Here is a 26,728-nt window from a genome sequence, read left to right as displayed (position 1 = left end):
TGTCTCCATTGAAGGTCAGTGCTAAAGTGAATGTATATGTGTGAGTGTATGGAAATATATGGGTCAAGGCATGGTCATAGACCTAAGCACGGACTCAAACTCAATGAAACCACCGTACACGATAAACTGCATATATCCACGTGTTGACATGAATAGCTGATATACACATGTATTGAAAGTAGCCTATATGGACCACCAATGGTTAGACGAATGAGTGTTTTGCACTGCGTTATCAAGTCAATGACATTGTGTACAGTAAGGTCAGTCCAGCCTTCAGCACATGTATTCAGCTCTTATTATCCCGATGACACCAAGCCATCTCCTGAAAAGAAAAGAGAGGGAAAAGAAAGGAGAGGAGAGGTAAACATGCATCATTCCTTTTGTTCCGTAATGAACCCTTCCTGACAGTCCTACAGAAAAACACTAACCTGTGATTGAGTACCTCACGCTGGGATTGGTCCACAATGGGGAGCCTTAGCCAATCAGAGTGCTAGAGTGTGGTCAGTGGGGCCACAATCCAAGAACAAAAGGGCAATACATTGTAACTCTGATCATTGTCGGGTGTTGGGGGGGATAGGCTCACACCTGGGAAAACAAGTGCTTCCTTTGCCCCCTTGCTCCCTGACATCTCTGTTTCCTTGGTAACCTCATCCCGTTCTCCCTCTTTCTCTCCTGGTCTCCATCACCTCTGATGTAATGATAGTGAGTGTCACTCTAACCACCCAAACACAGCCAGGGTTAAAGAGCAATAATAATCACAATGACACATACAATGTGACAGGGCAACACAACGGCAATGACAACAACATCACGACACAACATATCTGTAGCAGTCCATTCTCTCTGGATGAAAGGGTAATATATTACATAGAAACATACAGGGTGACGGAGCGACCCAACGGCAATAGCAACAACAACACAACTAACAACAATAGCTGTATCAGTCACTGCTCTCTGCTCTCTGATTCACTTTGTTGTAGTATGTCTTATTAAAGCATTGGGCTATCATCTCTGGCGTAGAACATGTTAGAAATGCTAGTCATGCATGGATTTCCTGTGATCTTATTGCTACTAAGATAATCTTCCATCCAAGATAAAAATCATTTTAGGAAAGATTATCGTAATCCTATACGAAGCTTCCAGGAAATTCACCCCCTGTTTTTATTCAGGCCTACCGATCTGATTATATCTACATAGATGAACTTCCTTTTCCTGGTGTATATGGCTGGGTGCAAGCCTATTGCCAGTCAACATGATAATGTTTTCCTCTTTTAAAAGAGTGTTTTATCTCAGTGTTAGTTAGACACCGTAGTAGGCTAATAGGGTGAAGGACCTTCACACACAGTAAGTCAGACACACAGGTAATTAAATTAACAGAAGAGGCACCCTGCTTCTCAAAGCTGTTTCCTTTGTGATAACGAGCTCCGTGTGACTGTAGGGCAGCCGTGCTTCTAGCTCATAGGCAACTTTGGAGTCTTTTAGTTTTTTTGTGTTATTAGCCCAGAAATGTTTTGGTGTTATTACAAACATCCGGAAATAACTTTTGGATATCAGAGCGGCGGTAACTCACCAGCATTACAACCAGGAATACGACTTTCCCGAATCGGATCCTTTGTTCGTACCCCCAGGGCAACTGAACTGATTCCAGAGGCTTATCGGCGGAGACGAGGTATTCAGAGTAGACTTCTAGTCCGCCTCAGAAGGTGCGCACACCAACCACCGCTGTTCTGCTCCTTCCAGCCAGTGCTGCCACTCCTCCAAGATCATCTTCACGGCCAGGAGTTCTCGGTTGCCAACATCGTAGTTCCTCTCAGCGGGATTGAGATGATGGGAAAGGAAGGCACAGGGACGAAGCTTCTGGTCCTGGGCAGATCGCTGGGACAGGATGGCCCCCTCTCTAACATCTGAAGCATCCGCTTCCACCACAAATTGGCGCGAGGGGTCCGGATAGATGAGGATGGGTGCTGTTGTGAACTGATGCTTCAGGTCCACAAAGGCTTTGTCGACAGCTGGAGACCATTTGAACAGTACCTTGGGGGAGGTGAGTGCCGAGGGGGGCCGCCAGGGTGCTGTAACCCCAAATGAAACGGAGGTAGAAGTTTGCAAAACCAAGAAACCGTTGCAACTGCACCCTGGACGTTAGTTGAGGCCAATCCACCACTGCTTTCACCTTTCCAGGATCCATCTGAACATTGCCCTCAGCAATGACATATCCCAGAAAGGTGATAGAAGAGCGGCGGAACTCACTTCTCGGCTTTCACGAACAATTGGTTCTCCAGGAGGTGCTGAAGAACCTGTCTGACATGGAGTACAGTTCTTAGACAGATTGGGGGAAAAAACAGGATGTCGTCCCAGGTAGACGAACACAAACCGCTTTAGCATGTCCCGAAGCACATCATTGACTAAAGCCTGGCGTTGGTGAGTCCAAATGGCATGACCTGCTCCTCATAATGTCCACTGGCTGGCTGTCTTCCACTCATCCCCCTCGCGTATCCGAACCAGGTGGTAGGATTTCTGAAGGTCCAACCTGGAAAACATGGTGGCCCCCTGGAGAGGTTCAAACGCAGAGGAGAGGAAGTGGGTAACGATTTTCGACAGTGATATCGTTAAGTCCCCGGTAGTCAATGCACGGGCCTTGTCCTTCTCCACAAAGAAAAACCCTGCATCGGCAGGAGATGCAGACGGACTGACGGCCTCAGTAGCCAGAGACTCCTCTATGTACTCCTCCATAGCAATGGTCTCTGGTCCTGACGGAGAGTACAACCGACCCCGAGGTGGTGTAGTGCCTGGGAGAAGATCAATGGCACAATCATAAGGACGGTGCAGGGGAAGGGAAGTAGCACGTGCCTTGCTAAACACTTCCAGGAGGTCATGGTATTCTGTGGGGATAACAGAGACATCCACAGTCTTGCTAACCTCCTTAGGAAGACAACTAGGGGAAGGCTGTGCTGCTTGAAGGCAGTGGGAATGGCAAAATGGGCTCCAATCCAAGATGGAGCTTGTGGTCCAGTCAATCACAGGATTGTGCTTTTGGAGCCAGGAAAATCCCAAAACAACCGGAACATGGGGAGATGCAATGAGGAGGAACTGTATGGTGTCACTGTGGTTACTAGAAACCCGTAATTGAATGGGCACGGTACTATGGGTGACTTCCCCTATAGAGCGGCCGTCCAATGCCCTAGCATCCATGGGGACAGAGAGAGGCTGAGAGGGAATACCAAGCTCCGAAGCATCCATAGTGGCATCCATAAAACTTTCATCAGCCCCATAGTCAATGAGCACTCGGAGAGACTTAGATTGGTCTCCCCACAGCACAAGCACAAAAAGGGTGTGTGGGTGATGGGAATTAGGGAACTCCCAGTCTGACTCACCATGGTACTGGTACCCACTAGGGACAAGGGTTTGCTAATATGGCAGGTAGCTATAAAATGTCCTGTCCCTCCACAGTACAGACAACAGTTATTATTCATCCTCCGTGAGCGCTCCCAAACTGATAGCCAAGTTCTTCCCAACTGCATAGGCTCAGGAGTAACTCACCCGTCATAGATTCACGAGAAAGCTCGGGGTGGCTTCGACTCCTCTTGGAAGAGCTGCCTTCGGAAACTTCCGGATTCCATAGGAGGTGAACACACCATATCGGGTGCACGAGTGTGCCAGAGACCAGTGTTCCCGAGACCAGACCTCCTCTCTTGCGTTCCCTTAGGCGTCCATCAATGTTAATGGTTAAGACGATAAGGGAGTCGACGTCCACTGGCAGTTCCCGAGCAGCTAGCTCATCCTTTACCTCCTCAGATAATCCGTGCAGAAAAGTATTGAAAAGAGACTCCGGATTCCAGGCACTCTTGGTGGCCAACGTGCGAAGGTCCACCGCGAAGTCTGCCACACTACGGGAGTTTTGACGTAAGTCAAGCAGTATGCTGGCCGCCTTTCTCCCGGATACCGGAGAATCAGAAACTTCTCACCTCTGCCATGAATTCCTCCAAATGACAGATTGTTGTTCACAAACTGTCGTAGCCCCGGAGAGCACCCTTCCCAACATTAGTGTAATTATATATGCTATCTTCGAAAACAAAGATGGCTGTATATCAAATATAAGCGAGCACTGAGAAAAGAAAACGCTGGCAGGTACCAGGATTCCCCGAATATCGCTCTGGAGGAGGTAAGCGGGGTTCACGGGGAGTCGAGATAGACTGTTCAAACTCACTACAGATAGGGCAAAAATTACCGGGTGATTGGGGTTTTTCAGTGGTGGCATACAGTCTGAGCTAACTCCCTGATTTGCTCTATAAAGCCTTTAACCTATGGCCGTGGCTTTCCGTCAAGGAACCGAGCCCTTCCAAAAGGCCCTGTAGCAACTCCTGATGTCTCCCAATGGTGGCTCCCTGCAGGGAGACAGCGTGGCAGAGCTGGTCCAAGTCTGCTGGGTCTGTCATGACCAGTTCGTACTATCATGACACAAGGCGAGACCCAGATGCAGACACAGGAGGCAGATGGTTGGAGTCTTACAATATTTATTAATCCAATAGGGTAAGGCAAGAGAATGAACGTGAACAGGCAAAAGGTCCAAACCAGTTCAGAGTCCAAAAGGTACCATAGGGCAGGTAGAATCAAGGTCAGGGCAGGCAGAATGATCCGGCAGGCAGGAAAGTAGTCCAGAGTCAGGCAGGGGTCAAAACTGGGAAGACTATCAAAAAGAGAATAGCAAAAATAGTATTGAAAAAACACGCTGGTTGACTTGGCTAACATACAAGACGAACTGACACGGGGATAAATACACTGGGGGGAAATAAGCGACACCTGGAGGGGGTGGAGACAATCACAGGAACAGGTTCAACAGATCAGGGTGTGACACATGGAACCAAAAAGGGTTCTTCAAAGGGTTCTCCTATGGGGACAGCCAAATAAACATTTTAGGTTCTAGATATCACCATTTTAGGTTCCTTTTTCTTCTAAGGATGTATGTACTGCATACACCCTTAGAGCGTTGGACTAGTAACCGGAAGGTTGCAAGTTCAAACCCCCGAGCTGACAAGGTACAAATCTGTCGTTCTGCTCCTGAACAGGCAGTTAACCCACTGTTCCTAGGCCGTCATTGAAAATAAGAATTTGTTCTTAACTGACTTGCCTAGTTAAATAAAGGTAAAATATATATATATATATATATATATATATATATATATATAGTACTAATCATTTATTACATTTGGAAAGTGCTTTTCATTATACAGAATTATCTGAAAGTGCATAAAATAACCCCACACATATATATTTTTTAGTACAACTGACACAAAGAACACTGCTGACACTACAAGGGACAAGGACACCAAGGAGCACAGCTATCATCAGAAAGCCTTCCTAAAGTAAAAAGTCTTTAGGCCCATTTTAAAGGAGTCCTGAGTCTGAGGTGCCTTCAGGTGGTCCGGGAGGGCATTCCAGAGGATGGGGGCGGTCGAGCTGAAAGCCCAATCCCCCAAGGAGCGGAGCTTGGTTCTGGGGGCGTGGAGGAGCAGGCTATCGCTTGACCTGAGGGTGCGAGTGGGGTTACGGAGGGAGAGCAGTTCTTTGAGATAAGAAGGGGATTTTCCATTTTTTTTATTTATTTTTATTTCACCTTTATTTAACCAGGTAGGCTAGTTGAGAACAAGTTCTCATTTGCAACTGCGACCTGGCCAAGATAAGGCATAGCAGTGTGAACAGACAACACAGAGTTACACATGGAGTAAACAATTAACAAGTCAATAACACAGTAGAAAAAAGGGGAGTCTATATATACATTGTGTGCAAAAGGCATGAGAAGGTAGGCAAATAATTACAATTATGCAGATTAACACTGGAGTGATAAATGATCAGATGGTTATGTACAGGTGGAGATATTGGTGTGCAAAAGAGCAGAAAAATAAATAAATAAAAACAGTATGGGGATGAGGTAGGTGAAAATGGGTGGGCTATTTACCAATAGACTATGTACAGCTGCAGCGATCGCTTAGCTGCTCAGATAGCAGATGTTTGAAGTTGGTGAGGGGGATAAAAGTCTCCAACTTCAGCGATTTTTGCAATTCGTTCCAGTCACAGGCAGCAGAGAACTGGAACGAAAGGCGGCCAAATGAGGTGTTGGCTTTAGGGATGATCAGTGAGATACACCTGCTGGAGCGCGTGCTACGGATGGGTGTTGCCATCGTAACCAGTGAACTGAGATAAGGCAGAGCTTTACCTAGCATGGACTTGTAGATGACCTGGAGCCAGTGGGTCTGGCGACGAATATGTAGCGAGGGCCAGCCGACTAGAGCATACAAGTCGCAGTGGTGGGTGGTATAAGGTGCTTTAGTGACAAAACGGATGGCACTGTGATAAACTGCATCCAGTTTGCTGAGTAGAGTGTTGGAAGCAATTTTGTAGATGACATCGCCGAAGTCGAGGATCGGTAGGATAGTCAGTTTTACTAGGGTAAGTTTGGCGGCGTGAGTGAAGGAGGCTTTGTTGCGGAATAGAAAGCCGACTCTTGATTTGATTTTCGATTGGAGATGTTTGATATGGGTCTGGAAGGAGAGTTTAGAGTCTAGCCAGACACCTAGGTACTTATAGATGTCCACATATTCAAGGTCGGAACCATCCAGGGTGGTGATGCTGGTCAGGCGTGCGGGTGCAGGCAGCGAACGGTTGAAAAGCATGCATTTGGTTTTACTAGCGTTTAAGAGCAGTTGGAGGCCACGGAAGGAGTGCTGTATGGCATTGAAGCTCGTTTGGAGGTTAGATAGCACAGTGTCCAAGGACGGGCCGGAAGTATATAGAATGGTGTCGTCTGCGTAGAGGTGGATCAGGGAATCGCCCGCAGCATGAGAAACATCATTGATATATACAGAGAAAAGAGTCGGCCCGAGAATTGAACCCTGTGGCACCCCCATAGAGACTGCCAGAGGACCGGACAGCATGCCCTCCGATTTGACACACTGAACTCTGTCTGCAAAGTAATTGGTGAACCAGGCAAGGCAGTCATCCGAAAAACCGAGGCTACTGAGTCTGCCGATAAGAATACGGTGATTGACAGAGTCGAAAGCCTTGGCAAGGTCTATGAAGACGGCTGCACAGTACTGTCTTTTATCGATGGCGGTTATGATATCGTTTAGTACCTTGAGCGTGGCTGAGGTACACCCGTGACCGGCTCGGAAACCAGATTGCACAGCGGAGAAGGTACGGTGGGATTCAAGATGGTCAGTGACCTGTTTGTTGACTTGGCTTTCGAAGACCTTAGATAGGCAGGGCAGGATGGATATAGGTCTGTAACAGTTTGGGTCCAGGGTGTCGCCCCCTTTGAAGAGGGGGATGACTGCGGCAGCTTTCCAATCCTTGGGGATCTCAGACGATATGAAAGAGAGGTTGAACAGGCTGGTAATAGGGGTTGCGACAATGGCGGCGGATAGTTTCAGGAATAGAGGGTCCAGATTGTCAAGCCCAGCTGATTTGTACGGGTCCAGGTTTTGCAGCTCTTTCAGAACATCTGCTATCTGGATTTGGGTAAAGGAGAACCTGGAGAGGCTTGGGCGAGTAGCTGCGGGGGGGGGGGGAGCTGTTGGCCGAGGTTGGAGTAGCCAGGCGGAAGGCATGGCCAGCCGTTGAGAAATGCTTGTTGAAGTTTTCGATAATCATGGATTTATCGGTGGTGACCGTGTTACCTAGCCTCAGTGCAGTGGGCAGCTGGGAGGAGGTGCTCTTGTTCTCCATGGACTTCACAGTGTCCCAGAACTTTTTGGAGTTGGAGCTACAGGATGCAAACTTCTGCCTGAAGAAGTTGGCTTTAGCTTTCCTGACTGACTGTGTGTATTGGTTCCTGACTTCCCTGAACAGTTGCATATCGCGGGGACTATTCGATGTTAGTGCAGTCCGCCACAGGATGTTTTTGTGCTGGTCGAGGGCAGTCAGGTCTGGAGTGAACCAGGGGCTATATCTGTTCTTAGTTCTGCATTTTTTGAACGGAGCATGCTTATCTAAAATGGTGAGGAAGTTACTTTTAAAGAAAGACCAGGCATCCTCAACTGACGGGATGAGGTCAATGTCCTTCCAGGATACCCGGGCCAGGTCGATTAGAAAGGCCTGCTCACAGAAGTGTTTTAGGGAGCGTTTGACAGTGATGAGGGGTGGTCGTTTGACTGCGGCTCCGTAGCGGATACAGGCAATGAGGCAGTGATCGCTGAGATCCTGGTTGTAGACAGCGGAGGTGTATTTGGAGGGCCAGTTGGTCAGGATGACGTCAATGAGGGTGCCCTTGTTTACAGAGTTAGGGTTGTACCTGGTGGGTTCCTTGATGATTTGAGTGAGATTGAGGGCATCTAGCTTAGATTGTAGGACTGCCGGGGTGTTAAGCATATCCCAGTTTAGGTCACCTAACAGAACAAACTCTGAAGCTAGATGGGGGGCGATCAATTCACAAATGGTGTCCAGGGCACAGCTGGGAGCTGAGGGGGGTCGGTAGCAGGCGGCAACAGTGAGAGACTTATTTCTGGAGAGAGTAATTTTCAAAATTAGTAGTTCGAACTGTTTGGGTATGGACCTGGAGAGTATGACATTACTTTGCAGGCTATCTCTGCAGTAGACTGCAACTCCTCCCCCTTTGGCAGTTCTATCTTGACGGAAGATGTTATAGTTGGGTATGGAAATCTCAGAATTTTTGGTGGCCTTCCTGAGCCAGGATTCAGACACGGCAAGGACATCAGGGTTAGCAGAGTGTGCTAGAGCAGTGAGTAAGACACACTTAGGGAGGAGGCTTTTGATGTTGACATGCATGAAACCAAGGCTTTTTCGATCACAGAAGTCAACAAATGAGGGTGCCTGGGGACATGCAGGGCCTGGGCCAGGAAAGTCAGCAGGAGGGTTTTCAATTCGATCTTGTATGAGACAGGAAGTCAGTGCAGAGATGCCAGGATGGGGGTGATGTGATTATTTGAAATGTGACCTTTATTTAACTAGCCAAGTCAGTTAAGAACAAATTCTTATTTACAATGACGGCCTACTCTGGCCAAACCCCGGACGACGCTGGGCCAATCGTGCGCCGCCCTATGGGACTCCTAACCACGGCCCGATGTCATACAGCCTGGATTTGAGCTCGGGACTATAGTGAGGCCTCTTGCACTGAGATGCAGTGCCTTAGACCGCTGCGCCACTCGGGAGCCCAATGTGATGGTGTTTCCGCACTCTCACCAGGATCCTGGCAGCCCTGTTCAGGTTGTAACGGAGCTTCTGGAGACTCCTGCCAGGGATGCCGATGAAGAGCGTGTTGCAGCATTGAGGAGATAAAGGCATGGACGAGATTCTCTGCATCAGACTGAGTGAGGGTAGGACGGAGTTTGGACAATGTTCTTGAGGTGATAGAATGACGCTTCACACGGTTGTTTGATGGCTGTCAACGGTAAGAGGGGAATCAAGTTTCAACACCCAGAAACTTAGTGGGAGAGAGCGATGCTCTGTCCTGCGATACTGTATAGATGTTACAGCTGTCAAAAGGCATTGTCTTTCAACTAGATAACGAACTTATCTTCAACGGGTTTCTTGACAGGCTCTGAGATAGCTTACGGCCTCCGAAATGATTGTCACAGACCTTTTTTTTTTTTGCCAGTACAATTTAAACCTGATTTTTCAGCCATGAAGATAATTATTTATCCTGTGCTTACCATCCACAGCAATTTCCCCACTGCACAATCTCCCCATTTTATTCATAATTGCCATTTTGATCTCAATGGCTGCTGTGCTTTCAGGTAAATTGAATGATGCAGTATGTCATTCCTAATGAGTACAAGGTATGCTACTATATTTGTTATCTGCTCGCTGTACACATTTACAATGAGGTTGTATTCCTCTCTCTCTCTCTCTTTGTCTCTCCCATTCTCTCTTTCTCGCTCACTGATATGTGGGCAGAAGAAGCAGATGAGAAGTTAGAGGAGATATTACACAGATAGACATTAATCCCGGAGATAGAGAGTGTAGCACAAGTCATGCCTCTTCTCCTGCTCCTCTTCTGCTTAATTCATCATTTACCGTTTTAACATTTTATGGAATCTGTTGGTTGGTGCCTTAGATCTGATTAAATCATGTATCTGATGGAAACCTCGTTTATGGGGAAATGATAGGAATGTACATTATATTTAGATTTGCATAATGAGAAATGAGGGAATACAAAGAAGCACCTAGGATCATTTGGACTTTTATGAAATGTAGATGTTCAGATAGATTCCTTCAGTTATTAATGCCTGAAGATGGGACACATCCAAAATGGTACCCTATATAGCCTAATAGGACTCTGGTGTTGTAGATAGAGTTCCATTTGGTACACAGACGTTTACTCATTCACCCGTTGTAGAGTCTTATTTTTCTGTCATTTGGACTTAGTATGAGGCGTGTCGGGGTGCGTAACAGTCGAATGACACCCATGTTAATTTCCTAGCTTTGTTATCTGGAGACACTAGGGGATTTGCATTGTTATTTGAAATAAGGGATAATTTAATATTAACATGCTAGCGGCGTTATCTTCTAATTAAGTTCAGCTAATCGAGTTTTGAATGAATATTCCTTTTCTTCCACTCTCATTTATTCTGTTTTACTTTCAAGCCCAAGGGAAACAATTTAGAAATAAACTGAATTAGTTAATCTTGCTGAATATTTTTTCAATGATTTTACCCGTAAATATATTTGACCTGTGGATACAACATTTTCACAGACATCAACTATGACTTACTTTATAATATTAGATGAGCTGGTATTGTACAGAGAGGGCCATTACATTCATCAAAGATCCCAATGAAGTCATGTAATGATGTAAAGGAGGCATTAGAGGAGAATGGAAGGCTATGAAAGGCTAGAGGACAGCTATTACAGATGATCTCTGTCATAGCAGATGAAAGCATGCTAAGCTAAAGCCCCGCTTTATCTCAGCTCACTGGTCACCATAGCAGCAACAACCCGTAGCATGCGCTCCAGCAGGTATATTTCACTGGTCATCCCCAAAGCCAACTCCTCTGGCCACCTTTCCTTACAGTTCTCTGCTGCCAATGACTGGAACGAATTTCACAAATCACAGAAGCTGGAGTCTTATCTCCCTCACTAACTTTAAGCATCAGCTGTCAGAACTGCTTACCGATCATTGCACCTGTACACAGCCCATCTGTAAATAGCCCACCCAACTACCTCATCCCCATATTGTTTTTTTGCTCCTTTGCACAGTATCTCTACTTGCACATTCATCTTCTGCACATCTATCACCCAAGTGTTGATGCTAAATTGTAATTATTTTGCCACTATGGCCTATTTGTTGCCTTACCTCCCTAATCTTACTACATTTGCACACACAGTATATATATTTTTCTATTGTGTTATTAACTGTAGGTCTGTTTATCCCACATGTAACTCAGTGTTGTTTGTGTTGCACTGCTTTGCTTTATCTTGGCCAGGTCGCAGTTGTAAATGAGAACTTGTTCTCAACTGGCCTACCTGGTGAAATAAAAACATTATTTTTAAAAAAGCATAATGAGTGAAGACAAAGCAATTACTCTCACTCTCCACCAGTCTGATACTGGCCCTCTTATCAGCTACTTATCACACAATGTTCTCTTGTGACTTAGCAATAATGAACATTGTGATGTAAGTGTGCTGAGATCATTGAAGAGCTAATAACCTTTGTCTATTAGGAGCCATTTGAGTCGGTTATTTGAGGTCTGTGAAGTTTGAGGTCTTTGAAGCACAGGAACACAACCCTGCACATAATAGCCAACCAAGAACAACCTACGCACAAACCTCTCGGTACTCAAATGGCTCCTAAAAGGCACAGGTTATTAGCCCTTCAGTGATCTCAGCACACTTACATCACAATGTTCATTATTGCTAAGTCACAAGAGAACATTGTGTGAGAAGTAATACCCATCAGAATTGTAAATGTTGCTGAAAAAAGCAACAAAGTTCTCCTCTCTCTCTCTCTCTCTCTCTCTCACACTCACTCACTCACTCACTCACTCACTCTCTCTCACTCTGCCATTTTGGATCACATTTATGGAGCCGTTTTTAGAAATCCAGGAGTTAGTTGTTAGGGGCTGTATCCCCCACTCTGGCAGAGCTCTATCGACCACCCTGGCAGAGCTGTATCCCCCACCCTGGCAGAGCTGTATCCCCCACCCTGGCAGAGCTGTATCCCCCACCCTGGCAGAGCTGTATCCCCCACCCTGGCAGAGCTGTATCCCCCACCCTGGCAGAGCTGTGTCCCCCACCCTGGCAGAGCTCTCTCTCTACCATTTGCATTGGGGCATGTGTTAGTCTGGGAACCATGAATCTCAATGAGCAATTACATTTTTTCCCCCAGACCAACCACATAATGGGCCCAGATATTACCCTCTACCTCTAGACTCCCAGCTCTAGGGGGTTGAGATGGGGGCTGAGATGATTGGTTGAAACTGGAGGTGTGTGTGTGTGTGTGTGTGTGTGTGTGTGTGTGTGTGTTGGAACAGTTCACATGTGATCACGTAGTTTTTCCGTAAGGGTTCAATCGGGACGGAACTCGATGACGTTCTATAGTTATAGTGTTTGTCACGTGTATGTGTACATGTACAGTGGGGAGAACAAGTATTTGATACACTGCCGATTTTGCAGGTTTTCCTACTTACAAAGCATGTAGAGGTCCATAATCTTTATCATAGGTACACTTTAACTGTGAGAGACGGAATCTAAAACAAAAATCCAGAAAATCACATTGTATTATTTTTAAGTAATACATTTGCATTTTATTGCATGACATAAGTATTTGATCACTTACCAACTAGTAAGAATTCCGTCTCTCACAGACCTGTTAGTTTTTCTTTAAGAACCCCTCCTGTTCTCCACTCATTACCTGTATTAACTGCACCTGTTTGAACTCATTACCTGTATAAAAGATGTCCACACACTGAATCAAACAGACTCCAACCTCTCCACAATGGCCAAGACCAGAGAGCTGTGTAAGGACATCAGGGATAAAATTGTAGACCTGCACAACCCTGGGATGGGCTACAGGACAATAGGCAAGCAGCTTGGTGAGAAGGCAACAACAATTTTTAGAAAATGGAAGAAGTTCAAGATGACGGTCAATCACCCTTGGTCTGGGGCTCCATGCAAGATCTCACCTCGTGGGGCATCAATGATCACAAGGAAGGTGAGGGATCAGCCCAGAACTACACGGCAGGACCTGGTCAATGACCTGAAGAGAGCTGGGACCACAGTCTCAAAGAAAACCATTAGTAACACACTACGCCATCATAGATTAAAATCCTGCAGCGCACGCAAGGTCCCCCTGCTCAAGCCAGCGCATGTCCAGGCGTTGTCCAGGCGCATGTCCTCTCTGTGTTTGGAGGAAGAAGAAGGATGAGTACAACCCCAAGAACACCATCCTAACCGTGAAGCACGGAGGTGGAAACATCATTCTTTGGGGATGCTTTTCTGCAAAGGGGACAGGACGACTGCACCGTATTGAGGGAAGGATGGATGGGGCCATGTATTGCGAGATCTTGGCCAACAACCTCCTTCTCTCAGTAAGAGCATTGAAGATGGGTCGTGGCTCGGTCTTCCAGCATGACAACGACCCGAAACACACATCCAGGGCAACGGAGTGGCTCCGTAAGAAGCATCTCAACGTCCTGGAGTGGCCTAGCCAGTCTCCAGACCTGAACCCAATAGAAAATTGGAGCTGAAAGTCCGTATTGCCCAGCGACAGCCCCGAAACCTGAAGGATCTGGAGAAGGTCTGTATGGGGGAGTGGGCCAAATCCCTGCTGCAGTGTGTGCAAACCTGATCAAGAACTACAGGAAACGTAAGATCTCTGTAATTGCAAACAAAGGTTTCTGTACCAAATATTAAGTTCTGCTTTCTGATGTATCAAATACTTATGTCATGCAATAAAATCCAAATTAATTACTTAAAAATCATACAATGTGATTTTCTGGATTTTTGTTTTAGATTCCGTCTCTCACAGTTGAAGTGTACCTATGATAAAAATTACAGACCTCTACATGCTTTGTAAGTAGGAAAACCTGCAAAATCGGCAGTGTATCAAATACTTGTTCTCCCCACTGTATGTGAGTGAGGGTGGTGAGTGACGTATGTACTGTACAGTATGTTAGTCATTTCCTCCTGTCATATTGAAGGTAAACCATAGATGCGCTATAGCCCTGCGTGACGTCCCAGGTGTTTGAGAACAGCTATGAGAGCTTTCAAGAGTGCTTCTGCCCCCAATCCTCATCCTACGACGCACGCACGCACGCACACACACACACACACATACACACACACACACACACACACACACACACACACACACACACACACCTCATCATACGGTACATTCTTCCCACTGGGTGCTCAACATACTGTAGTTCACTTCACAGTGATGAAGTATTTACACTCATTGACTGCAAATGTGGCACAGGAGATGGACCAATAAAAGAACAGCTTTCAGCCAAATGTAGCCAACTCTGTGGTGACGCTTTTTCCCCGCTCAGTTCTCTCTGTCTAGCTGTCTCTCTCTCTCTCTCTCGCGCGCACGCTCTTTCTCTCTCTCTCTTTCTTACCTCTTCTCAGAAGTAACGTTCCTATTCTAAATGTTTGTTCTCTAGTGTGAGATGGTTCTAGCCATACAGACAGAGGCTCAGCCTAACATAAGTTATTAAACATGTACCCAGACATAGCCCATGTCTGTTTTGATTGAATGGATCAATTTGACCATTGATTTTTGTCCTGTTTTTGTCGGAGAAAATGCTTTGGTTTTTTTTTGTCTTCTGAAAGCACCATCGAATCCCTTTCTTTTAAAGGGTCCCGGGTGACTTTGTAGCAGACATCTTTTAGCAAGGTTTCAGAATCCTACCCAAAGGGATTCTGTTGTTGTGGTGGCATACAAGCCTTTTTTTTGTCAGATTTCAAAATTCTTCTTAATGAATCATGGGACTCAATCATGAGGAAAGAAAGCTCTGATGGAAAGGCAATGTTTTTGTGTTCACCAGCAAGGAAAGAGGCATCACATTTAAAAGAGAGATGGCAGTAGTAAGATTAGTATTCCTGCAACATTATTTTGTTGAAATATAATTTCATCTCTGAGAAATGAAGATACTTCATTGTACCCAAATTGGCCATTATAATTTTTGGGATTTATATAATATTTTATAAATATAGTACCCAACATCTGATTTGGACCATAGTCCTTTCTAATAATAATTAAGACATGAACAATCCCCCAAACATTGAAAAAGTCTCCCATGGACCCCCCAGTCCCCACCCCAATCCTACCCAAATACAATATCAGTTCTCTATGTCTGAGAAGTAGTACGAAGCTGTGGCTTGGAGTATTGTTTCTTCATATGCATTCCCTGTTAATCTGGTGATGGTTATTTTCCTCCGTTCAGAGAAATTAGTCATTGAAGTTGTTTGCATTATTTCCCATAAACAGTGTGATAGTACCAGGTGCCGCTGTTTATGCTATACTGCCCTACATTGATGCTTTCAACTCTAATGTTATCAAACACACACTGAGCTCTAGTCAGCCTGATTCTCTGGAGGTGGTTGGGGTGGTGAGAGAGCGAGAGAATTAATTTTTTATAATGTGAGGAAGACATACTGTAGAAGGTTGTGGGGTTGTGAGGCTCTTTTTTGACACAGAAACTGAGAGAGAGAGAGAGAGAGAGTGTGTGCGTGCGTGCGCAGCGGCGGCGGCGGCGGCAGCGGCAGCGGCGGCAGAGGCAGTTGGCACTTATCTTAATCTGTAGTATTACCTGTTAGCCTTTTGTTGTTTAGCTACATAACTATTCACCATTAGATGCATCCATTGCTAAAGATTCCGGCTTTACCTTAAACTAATGATCTCTATATATGATAGTGAGAGAGGACATGGAGAGAAAGAGACAGATAAGCGAGAGGGAGAGAGAACAAAAGCAAAAGAGAACAAGAGAAGGAGAGAGAGAAAGAGAGAGAGAGCGATAGGAGAGATAAAGAGAGAGGGATAGAGAGAGTAAGAGAAAGAGCAAGAGGGAGCTAGAGAGAGAGAGAGAGAGAGAGACAGAAATACATTGTGAGAGAGAAGGATAACGAGAGAGAGAGACCGATAGGAGAGAGTGAGAGAGCAGAAGAGGGAAATGGAGAGGAGAGACCGTGAGCATAGAGAGAGAGCGAGAGAGAAGGAGAGAGAAAGAGAGCAAGAGAAAGAGCGGTAGAGAGAGAGCAAAGGAGATCAAAACTCTCAACACTTCCAGTCGCCTGCAGGTTTTTAGCTGCTTATTAATTTTGAATAAGGCTGCTAGTGCAAATTCCTAGATGTGATCTATGCACATGGAGAAGAGAGAAGACAGTCTGCTAAACTCAGTATTTCGGGGCTCTGTAATTTGAATGTGTAAATATGTGATCATTATTTGCTATACTGTATATACACAGACAAAGACACTGCCTTTACATATTTCTGTAGTGTCAGATTGTTCGAGCTTTCTTCAAATACACATTGTAGAACTCCTCTTAGATGTTTAGTATGGTGAGCCTTTGCATTGTACTTACTGTTTAGGTTTGTGCATCTCTCCCCATATCAATCATTTTCTGTGTGTGTGTTTGTGTGAGCATATGTGTGTTAATGTGCCAATGTGTCCCATCTTCCGCTTCTTTCTCCTCTCTTCCATTATCAGCCTGGTCCCCTAAGGCTCCGATGCTGGACAATATGCTTCTGTTCGTTCCTTCCTTATCCCCCTCTCTGTATCTCTGCTCATCTGTGTTATATAAATGCCATTGCCCGTCCCTTAATGTGTCAGTTTACTCTCATCTATTAGAGGAACCCTAACTGAGCTGGACTATGCGTCATCTATGCGCACACATACAGTAATGCTATATGCAGCCTGCCCTCCCACTGCTATATGCTCAATATGAATGCTCAATGTCAATGCAATCATAACGGTCCACAGCTGGGCTAGAGGAACCTGTTATCATTTCAGTGAATGAATGATCATGAATGAAGGGAGATGGGAATACAGAATGCAATCTTAAGCTATGAAATGCAGTAAACGTACACTGACAAGCTCGCTTAACTGTTAAATGACGCAAGTACTAAATCTGAGCTAGAGAGTGGATCAGTTTTTTTAAAGATGCCTCCCTCCTGTCTCCTGGCTATCCGTGTGAAATGCGATCTAACTCTCACCAGTCTCCCCTTTTTGAACTCTTACATAACCGAGAAAAGATGTCCAACTAGGAAGAGAAGATTTCTCAACACTTCAACCTCAAAGGGAAAACCCATGCAACTGTGGCTCTCTGCTCTCGCCGTGCATGACGAAATGACACTGCGACAAGCTCTCTCTCCCCTGATTTGTCAGTTGATCCGTCAGATGGTTTGTTGCTTTGTTTTACTTGCCGGTTTGCACTGGGAGGTTTTCAAACAGCATCGGGCCTTGCACTGACATCGGAAACTCTTTTATCTTCAAAGTAAAGTCATGTCCCCTACTCCTCTGTCATCCTGATTGTGTTCTTGTCTTCTGTTCTTCTGTTCTCTCCTCCCTCGTGTTAAACTGTGTATCAGTGTCTCCTGAGAAGACAGCAGAGTGTTATTGACCGTAACTCAGTGTCAGTGTTTGTTCTTCTACAAAGCCAAACGCTACGGAACAGAACAGGCCTGATCATAAAGGATTGATCCCTAGATCTGTGTCTCACAGCCTTGACAGAAGAGCTCTCACACAGGGATAGGTTCACAGACAAAAGGACAACGTCAGGGAACCGATAGTCCAGACAGACTAGGAGAATTGGGCGAACTGTGTGTGTGTGTGTGTGTGTGTGTATTCAGACCCTTTGACTTTTTCCACGTTTTGTTAGGTTACTGCCTTATTCTAAAATCGTTTTTCCCCCCTCCATCCATCCACACAACATACCACATAATGATGAAACAAAAACAGATTTTTTTGCACTGAAATAACACATTTACATATGTATTCAGACCCTTTACTCAGTACTTTGTTGAAGCATCTTTGGAAGCAATTACAGCCATGAGTCTTCTTGGGTATGACACTACAAGCTTGGCACACCTGTATTTGGGGAGTTTCTCCCATTCTTCTCTGCAGATCTTCTCAAGCTCTGTCAGGTTGGATGGGGAGCGTTGCTGCACAGCTATTTTCAGTCTCTCCAGAGATGTTTGATTGGGCTCCTTTGGACCACTCAAGGACATTCAGAGACTTGTCCCGAAGCCACTCCTGCGTTGTCTTGGCTGTGTGCTTAGGGTCGCTGTCCTGTTGGAAGGTGAACCTTCGCCCCAGTCTGAGGTCCTGAGCACTCTGGAGCAGGTTTTCATCAAGAATCTCTCTGTACTTTGCTCCTTTCATCTTTGCCTTAATCCTGACTAATCTCTCAGTCCCTGCCACAGAAAAACATCTCCACAGCATGATGCTGCCACCACCATGCTCCACCGAAGGCATGGTGCCAGGTTTCCTCCAAACATGATGCTTGGCATTCAGGCCAAAGAGTTCAGTCTTGGTTTCATCAGACCAGAGAATCTTGTTTCTCATGGCCTAAGAGTCTTTAGGTGCCTTTTGGCAAACTCCAAGAGGGCTGTCATGTGCCTTTTACTGAGGAGTGGCTTCCGTCTGGCCACTCTACAGTGAAGGCCTAATTGGTGTAGTGCTGCAGAGATGGTTGTCCTTCTGGATATCAGGAAGAGCCAGATTCAGACCGTGTCAAAGTAACAATGTTTATTACAGCAACAGAGGCAAAGGTACAGGACGGCAGGCAGGCTTAGGATCAGGGTCAGGCAGAGTGGTCAGGCGGACGGGTTCAGGGTCAGGACAGGCAAGGTTAAAATAAAAACAGGAGGGCGAGAAAAAGAGGGTCTGGTAAAAGACAGGAGCTGACAGGACAAACGCTGGTAAGCTTGACAAACAAGACGAACTGGCAACAGACAAGCAGAAAACAAGGGTAAAGGTACACAGGAGATAATGGGGAAGATGGGAGACACCTGGAGGGGGTGGAGACAAGCACAAAGACAGGTGAAACAGATCAGGGCGTGACACTGGAAGGTTCTCCCATCTCCACAGAGGAACTTTAGAGCTCTGTCAGAGTGACCATCGAGTTCTTGGTCACCTCCTTGACCAAGGTTCTTTGCCCCCGATTACTCAGTTTGGCCGTGCGGACAGCTCTAGGAAGAGTCTTTATGGTTCCAAACTTCTGCCATTTAAAAATGATGCAGGCCACTGTGTTCTTGGGGTCTTAAGATGGTGCAGGCATTTTTTGGTATCCTTCCCCAGATCTGTGCCTCGACACAATATTGTCTCGGAGCACTACGGACAATTTCTTTGACCTCATGGCTTGGATTTTGTTATGTCAACTGTGGGACCTTATATCCACACGTGTTTGCCTTTCCAAATCATGTCCAATCAATTGATTTTACCACAGGTGGACTCCAATCAAGTTGTAGAAACATCTCAAGGATGATTAATGGAAACAGGATGCACTTGAGCTCAGTTTCGAGTCGCATTGCAAAGGGTCTGAATACTTATAAGGTATTTCATTTTTTAATTTAAATATATATATACATATATACATATATATATATATATACATATACATTTGCAAACATTTCTAAAAACCTGTTTTTGCTTTGTCATTATGGGGTATTGTGTGTAGATTGGTGAGGATACTTTTTTAAATACATTTTTTAACAAATGTGGAAAAAGTCAAGGGGTCTGGATACTCTCCGAAGGCACTGTATGTGTGTCTGTGCTCTCAAAGGTACAGTATGTGTCCGTGTGTCCGTCTTACTGTCTGTCTGACTGGGCTTGGCTTGGCTCTCTTCGCCTATCTTCGCCTATGGAGCGGCTTCAGTGCCCTCGGATAACCACCCAGCTGCTACCCCTATACATCTGTAGAGAGGGAACAACAAAGTTGGAAAGGAGGAGAGATAGACGGGTGAGGAAAGAGGAGGGGAGTGTAAGAGAGGGAAGAAGGGGAGAGGGGAGATTGAAGAGGAGAGGGGAAAGAGGCTGTCAATATTAAGGTGCTCTGCTTTCTAGTAATGTTTTCTGAAAATGTACTGACCTTACTGAAATCTCTTAGACACTTATGTAAAATTACATGTGGGACAGAAAGAGCTTTTCCCATCATCTCTGAAAGGAATGTGTTGTTCATCTTCCTGTAGAATGGGAGTTCCATTGCTTGCTTCATTACGTTCCTTGGGTTGACTTCTGTCTGTCCCTAACCCAATCAAACTATCTATTGACGACAAAGGATGGCCTTCCACAACCTTACAAATGACTTACGAATCAATTAAAAAGATAGGGACATTAATCTCCATTGCTCATCAGTAGCTGGATTGGAATCCTAATCAGTATACTGAAAAGTTGAATCCTTCTCAGAGGAAAGTAATATAATCAACATGTAGTCAAGCGGTCTCTCTCTCTCTCTCTCTCTCTCTCTCTCTCTCTCGCTCTCTCGCTCTCGCTCTCTCTCTGCACTGTGGCTACGTTCACCCTGTCACTCTCCGTTGAGTAGCCTATGACAGGCAGTGAGAGAGATGGTTTTAATGAAATGTTTCCACTGTAGTAATCAAACAGTGACGGGTGCCTGTGCAGAAGGTTCCATGAGAGAACAACTAGGAACCATTTCTGCGTTATTTGATGTGCAGAATAAAAACATCCTGCTTAATGAAGCCATCGCTATACCAACATTGGAAGATTCCCTCTAATTGGAGTCGCTTGGGTGTTTCCCTGGCGAAGGTTGCCATGGGGAAGTTATATAATTGGGGATTCCATTGGTGGATATCAAAGGGGAGAAGATATCGCTCTCATTAAGACGCCATAACACTGGGCCTCATCTGACTGTACACTAATTAGGTTTTAATTCAGCTGGGTGTAGTGTGTTTCCGTTTTACTGGATGGCTTCTGCACTCTGTAGGTTTGATATGAGTAATATGGAATGAAATTAAAGAGAGGACCAGTGTCTTTGTGGTAGACTTTTAAAGGATAGGTGGTGCGTGTATCATGGCTAAAACGCCTTTTATGGTTACAGCATTACCTGGACTGACAGACCGCCGTGAACCAACGGGGACAGAGATACATTGGAAGCTAAACTCACTCAAATGAACACTGCATTAGGATGGAAAGCACAGCCCTGTTGCCTTCTTTCCATTCTACAGTTAAAAAAAAAAATAATAATTTACAATTCCTTTGGCACTAATTTCAGAACCTTGTGGTAGTCTTTCAAAACTCTAGACACAAAACTCAAAATGGTCATCACTTGTAACACAAGGCTGTCCAATGTTCAAAACATTGCATTGTGCATTCGTATCTTTAAAGAAACCTTGCACTTGCAGAATCATTGGTTCAAATAATGAATTTATCATGAAATACCGTAGGAACATTCATTTAGATCACCAACACACAAGATACCGATAGTTTCACTGTGTAGTTGTTCGTCCAATCATTAAATATTGTAGTACAAAATATGTGATCCGTTTCATTATGGTACTACACGTAAATACGTCACTGTAAAAGGACTAGTAAAGAGAATACTACAGACACAGTGGACAAACTGTGAACAAAATCTGTGGACAAACTGTGAACAAAAAATGAATTGAACAAAATCTGAAATGTATTGATGAAATACAATAAAATCACTGATAGGTTTCTTTGAATCAAAGCAAAAATAATTGGCTACAAAAAAATGAAAAAAACTACAGTAAAACATCAACTGCAGTGTTCCTCACTTGGCTTACTGTAAAAAGCAAAACAAAGGATTGATTACTGTACTTCCCTCAACCCTGTCTTGTGGATTTGGCCACAGGTTCTCATCCACATCACAATGGATGTTTTCATTAGCCAAACATCTTGGGAAGAATCTACGGGCATGGCGAATCCCGGCCTGACACTGGTCTGCCGTGATGTCATTGCATGAGTCATCCATGGCCTGGAGAAGGGTGGCTTGTTTGTTTGTCATGTACCTTCCACCTCCATGTGGAGAGAAATTCCTCAATCGGGTTTTAAGAAAGGAGAGTATGGGGGTAAGTACAGGGTGGTAAATTGTGGATGGGCCTGAAACCAAGCTTGCAGCATTTGAGCATGGTGGAACTTGACATTATCCCACACAATGACATAGGTCATGCCATCAGCTCTACAGACTTGATTTAGCCCATCAAGGAAGGTTACATTCGAACAGCGAATCATGTGGCTGCCTGCAACTCAATATATAGAGTATATAGAGTAGAGAGTTGTTGTTCGACCTAACATTAGAACGGGCAAGATGCGTAATCTAAGCAACTTTGACCGTGGTATGATTGTTGATGCCACACACGGTGATTCCAGCATCTCAGAAACAGCTGCCTTCCCGGGATTTTTATGCACTACAGTGTCTAGAGTTTACAGAGAACGGTGCGATAAACAAAACACATTCAGTGAGCGGCAGTTCTGTGGGCAAAACCACCTTGTTAATGAGAGAGGTCAGAGGAGAATGTCCAGACTCATTCAAGCTAACAGAAAGGCCACAACTGCTCAACTAACAGCTGTTTAAAACAGTGGTGTGCAGAAGGGCATCTCTTAACGTACAACACCGTGAATAGTTCAGGCTGTTGTGGAGGCAAAAGGGGGTCCTACCCAGTACTAGATAGGTGAACCGAGTAAAGTGTCCGGTGAGTGTACAGTAATGTCAAATCTGAAAACGTGTTCTGGGAAAGTGGTACATGGGACCATAGAAACAGTGTCTGTTAAAGAATGATGATGGATTATTACATCCATAGATAATGTAGTCCAATTGGTTCATATTCCACGGTAATTGGTGTCAATGGATCTCGTTATCCTGAAATTTTCATGATGCAGTTGTATCAATGAATAGGCAGTCATCTCAGATGTAATGTGTGAACTTAATTATGAAATGGTAATACTTTGATGTTAAGTTGTGTCATTTTGAACAGGTGATTTTCGTTCAAAGAAACAAATGATCTTAGCTTTATGTGTATTGTATCCAAGCCATTGGAAAAAGTGTTAGAGTTTTGAAAAATGTGCTTTTTGATCATTGGTTGTGAGTTTTGTGCCTAGAGTTTTGAAAAATTACATCAAGGTTCCGAAATACGTGCCAAAGTGATTGTAAAAAAACTGTAACGTAGGGTTCATTTGAGTGAGTATAGCTTCCCATTTATCTCTATCTGTCCCTCGCCCTGCTATTCCCCTCTCCCCGCTCTATCACCTCTCTCCCTCTTGCTGAACACATTATTTCTCTGATTAGGTTAGAGTGGAGCTCTGTGTGTGTGTGTGTGTGTGTGTGTGTGTGTGTGTGTGTGTGTGTGTGTGTGAAGAAGAGAAGAAGAGAAGAAGAGAAGAAGAAGAGGCAAACAAAAGAAAACCCCCCACAAAACTAAATGGAAAAACCAACGCCTGTAACACCTTCCCCCTTAAGACAACAAATATGTCCTATATTTTCCTGAGACAAGTTTGCTCACCACCAACAGAAAACAACTTCCACCTCACAACATGATCAACTTAAATGCGTCGCCTTCTCCAATGTAAACATGGAGTCTACTGGGTGTCAACAATTAAATGTAAGATGAAACACTATTGGCATTCTCTCAACCAGCTTCACCTGGAATGCTTTTCCAACAGTCTTGAAGGAGTTCCCACATATGCTGATTACTTGTTGGCTGCTTTTCCTTCACTCTGCGGTCCAACTCATCCCAAACCATCTCAATTGGGTTGAGGTCGAGTGATTGTAAAAGCCAGGTCATCTGATGCAGCACTCCATCACTCTCCTTCTTGGTCAAATAGCACTTACACAGCCTGCAGGTGTGTTGGGTCATTGTCCTGTTGAAAAACAAATGATAGTCCCTCTAAGCACAAACCAACTGGGATGGCGTAACGCTGCAGAATGCTGTGGTAGCCATGCTGGTTAAGTGTGCCTTCAATTCTAAATAAATCATGACCGTGTCGCCAGCAAATCACCATCACACCTCCTCCATGCTTCACTGTGGGAACCACACATGCGGAGATCATCTGTTTACCTACTCTGCGTCTCACAAAGACACGGCGGTTGGAACCAAAAATCTCAAATGTGGACTCATCAGACCAAAGGACAGATTTCCACCGGTCTAATGTCCATTGCTCGTGTTTCTTGGCCCAAGCAAGTCTGTTCTTCTTATTGGTGTCCTTTTAGTAGTTTTTTTCAAGGCCTGAATCACGCAGTCTCCTCTGAACCGTTGTTGTTGAGATGTGTCTGTTACTTGAACTCTGTGCAGCATTTATTTGGGCTGAAATCTGAGGCTGGTAATTCTAATGAACTTATCCTCTGCAGCAGAGGTAACTCTGGGTCTTTCTTTCCTGTGGCGGTCCTGATGAAGGCTAGTTTCATCATAGCGCTTGATGGTTTTTGCAACTGCGCTTGTGTTTTTTTAATACATAATAGGGACTTGGTGTCACTACTTCCGCCGAAGTTGGTCCCTCTCCTTGTTCGGGCAGCGTTCAGGTCGTTACTTGTTGGCTGGTATTGTGTGCCGGGTTCGTTATTTCGCCCGTTATTTACGAGTGACCGGTATTTCACACACCTTTAGTATTTGTTTAAACTGGTGCTGTTCATGGAATAAATTACCTTGTACACTCATCTCTGCTCTCCTGCGCCTGATTCCATGCACCAGTTACTCACAGCCTGACAGAAACACGCACCTCAAATGGAGTCAGCACGAGCAGTTACCCTGGTACTAGGGGTTGAGAAGCGCGTCCAGCAGCATGAGGCGATGCTACAACATCTCGTCACCGCTATGGATCACGTCCTACAGACTTTGGAGCACTGGAAGAGAAGAGGAGTTCCTCCAGCGCCTCCATCAGCACAACCAAGGACACCACTGATCACACCTCCTTCACCCGGTTCCAGTGGGATTCGGCTCTCCCTTCCGAGGGAGTACGATGGGAAGGCAGCGGGATGTCAGGGTTTCCTACTCCAACTGGAACTCTACCTGGCGACCGTGCAACCGGCCCCTTCGGGCCGCGAGAGTGTGTCCGCCCTCGTCTCCTGTCTCTCAGGGAAAGCCCTGGATTGGGTCAACGCCGTATGGGAGGAAGGAGGAGCGATGCTGGACCAATTCGAGTCATTCGTCTCGTGCACCTGAGGCAGGTGACGAGGAGCACACAGGAGTTTGCATTGAACTTCTGGATCCTGGCCGCCGGCGCGGGGTGGAACCACATGGCCCTGATCGATCACTACCGTTGTAGTTTGCATGAGGACGTCCGTCGGGAGTTGGCCTGCAGGGACACTACTCTGACCTTCGACCAGCTGGTGTCCATAAGGCCGAATAACCTGCTGGCTACCCGCGGATGTCGAGATCGGGGTCTGTCGATTCCATTCCCCAGCACCACCGCTCCAACGCCCATGGAGCTGGGAGGTGCTGTAATTAGGGCGACCGGAGGAGGGGCCGATCCATGCACCATCTGTGGCCGCGGAGGGCACACTGCCGGTCGGTGCTGGGGAGGTTCCTCTGGGAGTCGAGGCAGCAGGCAGGGCACTCTCGTGTCACCCCAGGTGAGTCGGTACCAGGCTCACCCAGAGCACCCTGTTGCTCACATGTATGTGTTTATTAATTTTCCTGAGTTTTCCCCGCATTCCCAGCATAAGGCGCTTGTAGATTCAGGCGCAGCTGGGAATTTTATTGACAGATCATTTGCCCATAGTTTAGGGATCCCCATTGTTCCTGTGGATATGCCTTTCCCTGTGCACGCCCTAGATAGTCGACCATTAGGGTCAGGGCTAATCCAGGGAGGCCTGGTTCCGCAGGAGGGTCACAAGGAGAGAATCAGTCTCTTCCTTATTGATTCTCCTGCGTTTCAAGTGGTACTGGGCCTACCCTGGTTGGCCTGTCATGACCCCACTATTTCGTGACAACAGAGGGCTCTCACGGGGTGGTCACGAAATTGCTTGGGGAGGTGTTTAGGGGATTCCGTCAGTGCTACTATGTTGTAAAGTCCAGACCAGGTCTCCACCGTGCACATCCCCACTGAATATGGCGATTTGGCTCTCGCCTTCTGTAAGATTACCAACCCCATCGACGGGGGATTGTGCGATAAATCTCCTGGTAGACGCAGCACTTCCCTGTAGTCAGGTGTATCCCTTGTCGCATTAGGATATGGCGGCTATGGAAACACATGTCTCCGAATCTCTGAGGCAGGGGTACATTCGGCTGTACATCACTGTAAGGTACAGTTATCCGCTACCTCTCATCGCCAGTGTGATCGAGTCAATGTACGAGGCGCGTTTCTTCACAAAATTGGATCTCAGGAGCGCCTACAGCCTGGTGCGTATCCGGGAGGGGTACGAGTGGAAGACGGCATTTAGTACCACCTCAGGGCACTATGAGAACCTCGTCATGCCGTACAGGTTGAAGAATGCTCCATTAGTCTTCCAGGCTTTTGTAGACAAGATTTTCCGGGACCTGCACGGACAGGGTGTTATGGTGTATATCGCAGACATTCTGATATACTCGCTACACGCGCCGAGCATGTGTCCCTGGTGCACAGGGTGCTTGGTCGACTGTTGGAGCATAACCTGTTCTTGGTCGACTGATGGAGAAATGCCTGTTCTTTCAACAGTCTGTCTCCTTCCTAGGGTACTGCATTTCCACTTCAGGGGTGGAGATGGAGAGTGACCGCATTTCAGCCGTGCTTAATTGGCTGACTCCCACCACAGTAAAGTAAGTGCAGCAGTTTTTAGGGTTTGCCAACTACTACCGGAGGTTTATCCGGGGTTTTGG

The 26,728-nt window shown here is 45.7% G+C and overlaps 1 protein-coding gene across 1 annotated transcript in view; it reads left to right on the top strand.

Annotated features, from left to right (window-relative positions):
* LOC110490175 (proton myo-inositol cotransporter) overlaps window positions 1-26,728 on the top strand; it is a 79,974-nt gene that overhangs the window by 17,275 nt on the left and 35,971 nt on the right. The window lies entirely within an intron of this gene.

The sequence above is a fragment of the Oncorhynchus mykiss genome, chromosome 15 (genome assembly GCF_057628025.1).
Source record: "Oncorhynchus mykiss isolate SJ-2025 chromosome 15, ASM5762802v1, whole genome shotgun sequence".
NCBI classification, from domain to species: Eukaryota; Metazoa; Chordata; class Actinopteri; order Salmoniformes; family Salmonidae; genus Oncorhynchus; species Oncorhynchus mykiss.
The sequence above is the reverse complement of the archived record's forward strand: the minus strand, read 5'-3'. Positions and strand labels throughout refer to the sequence as shown.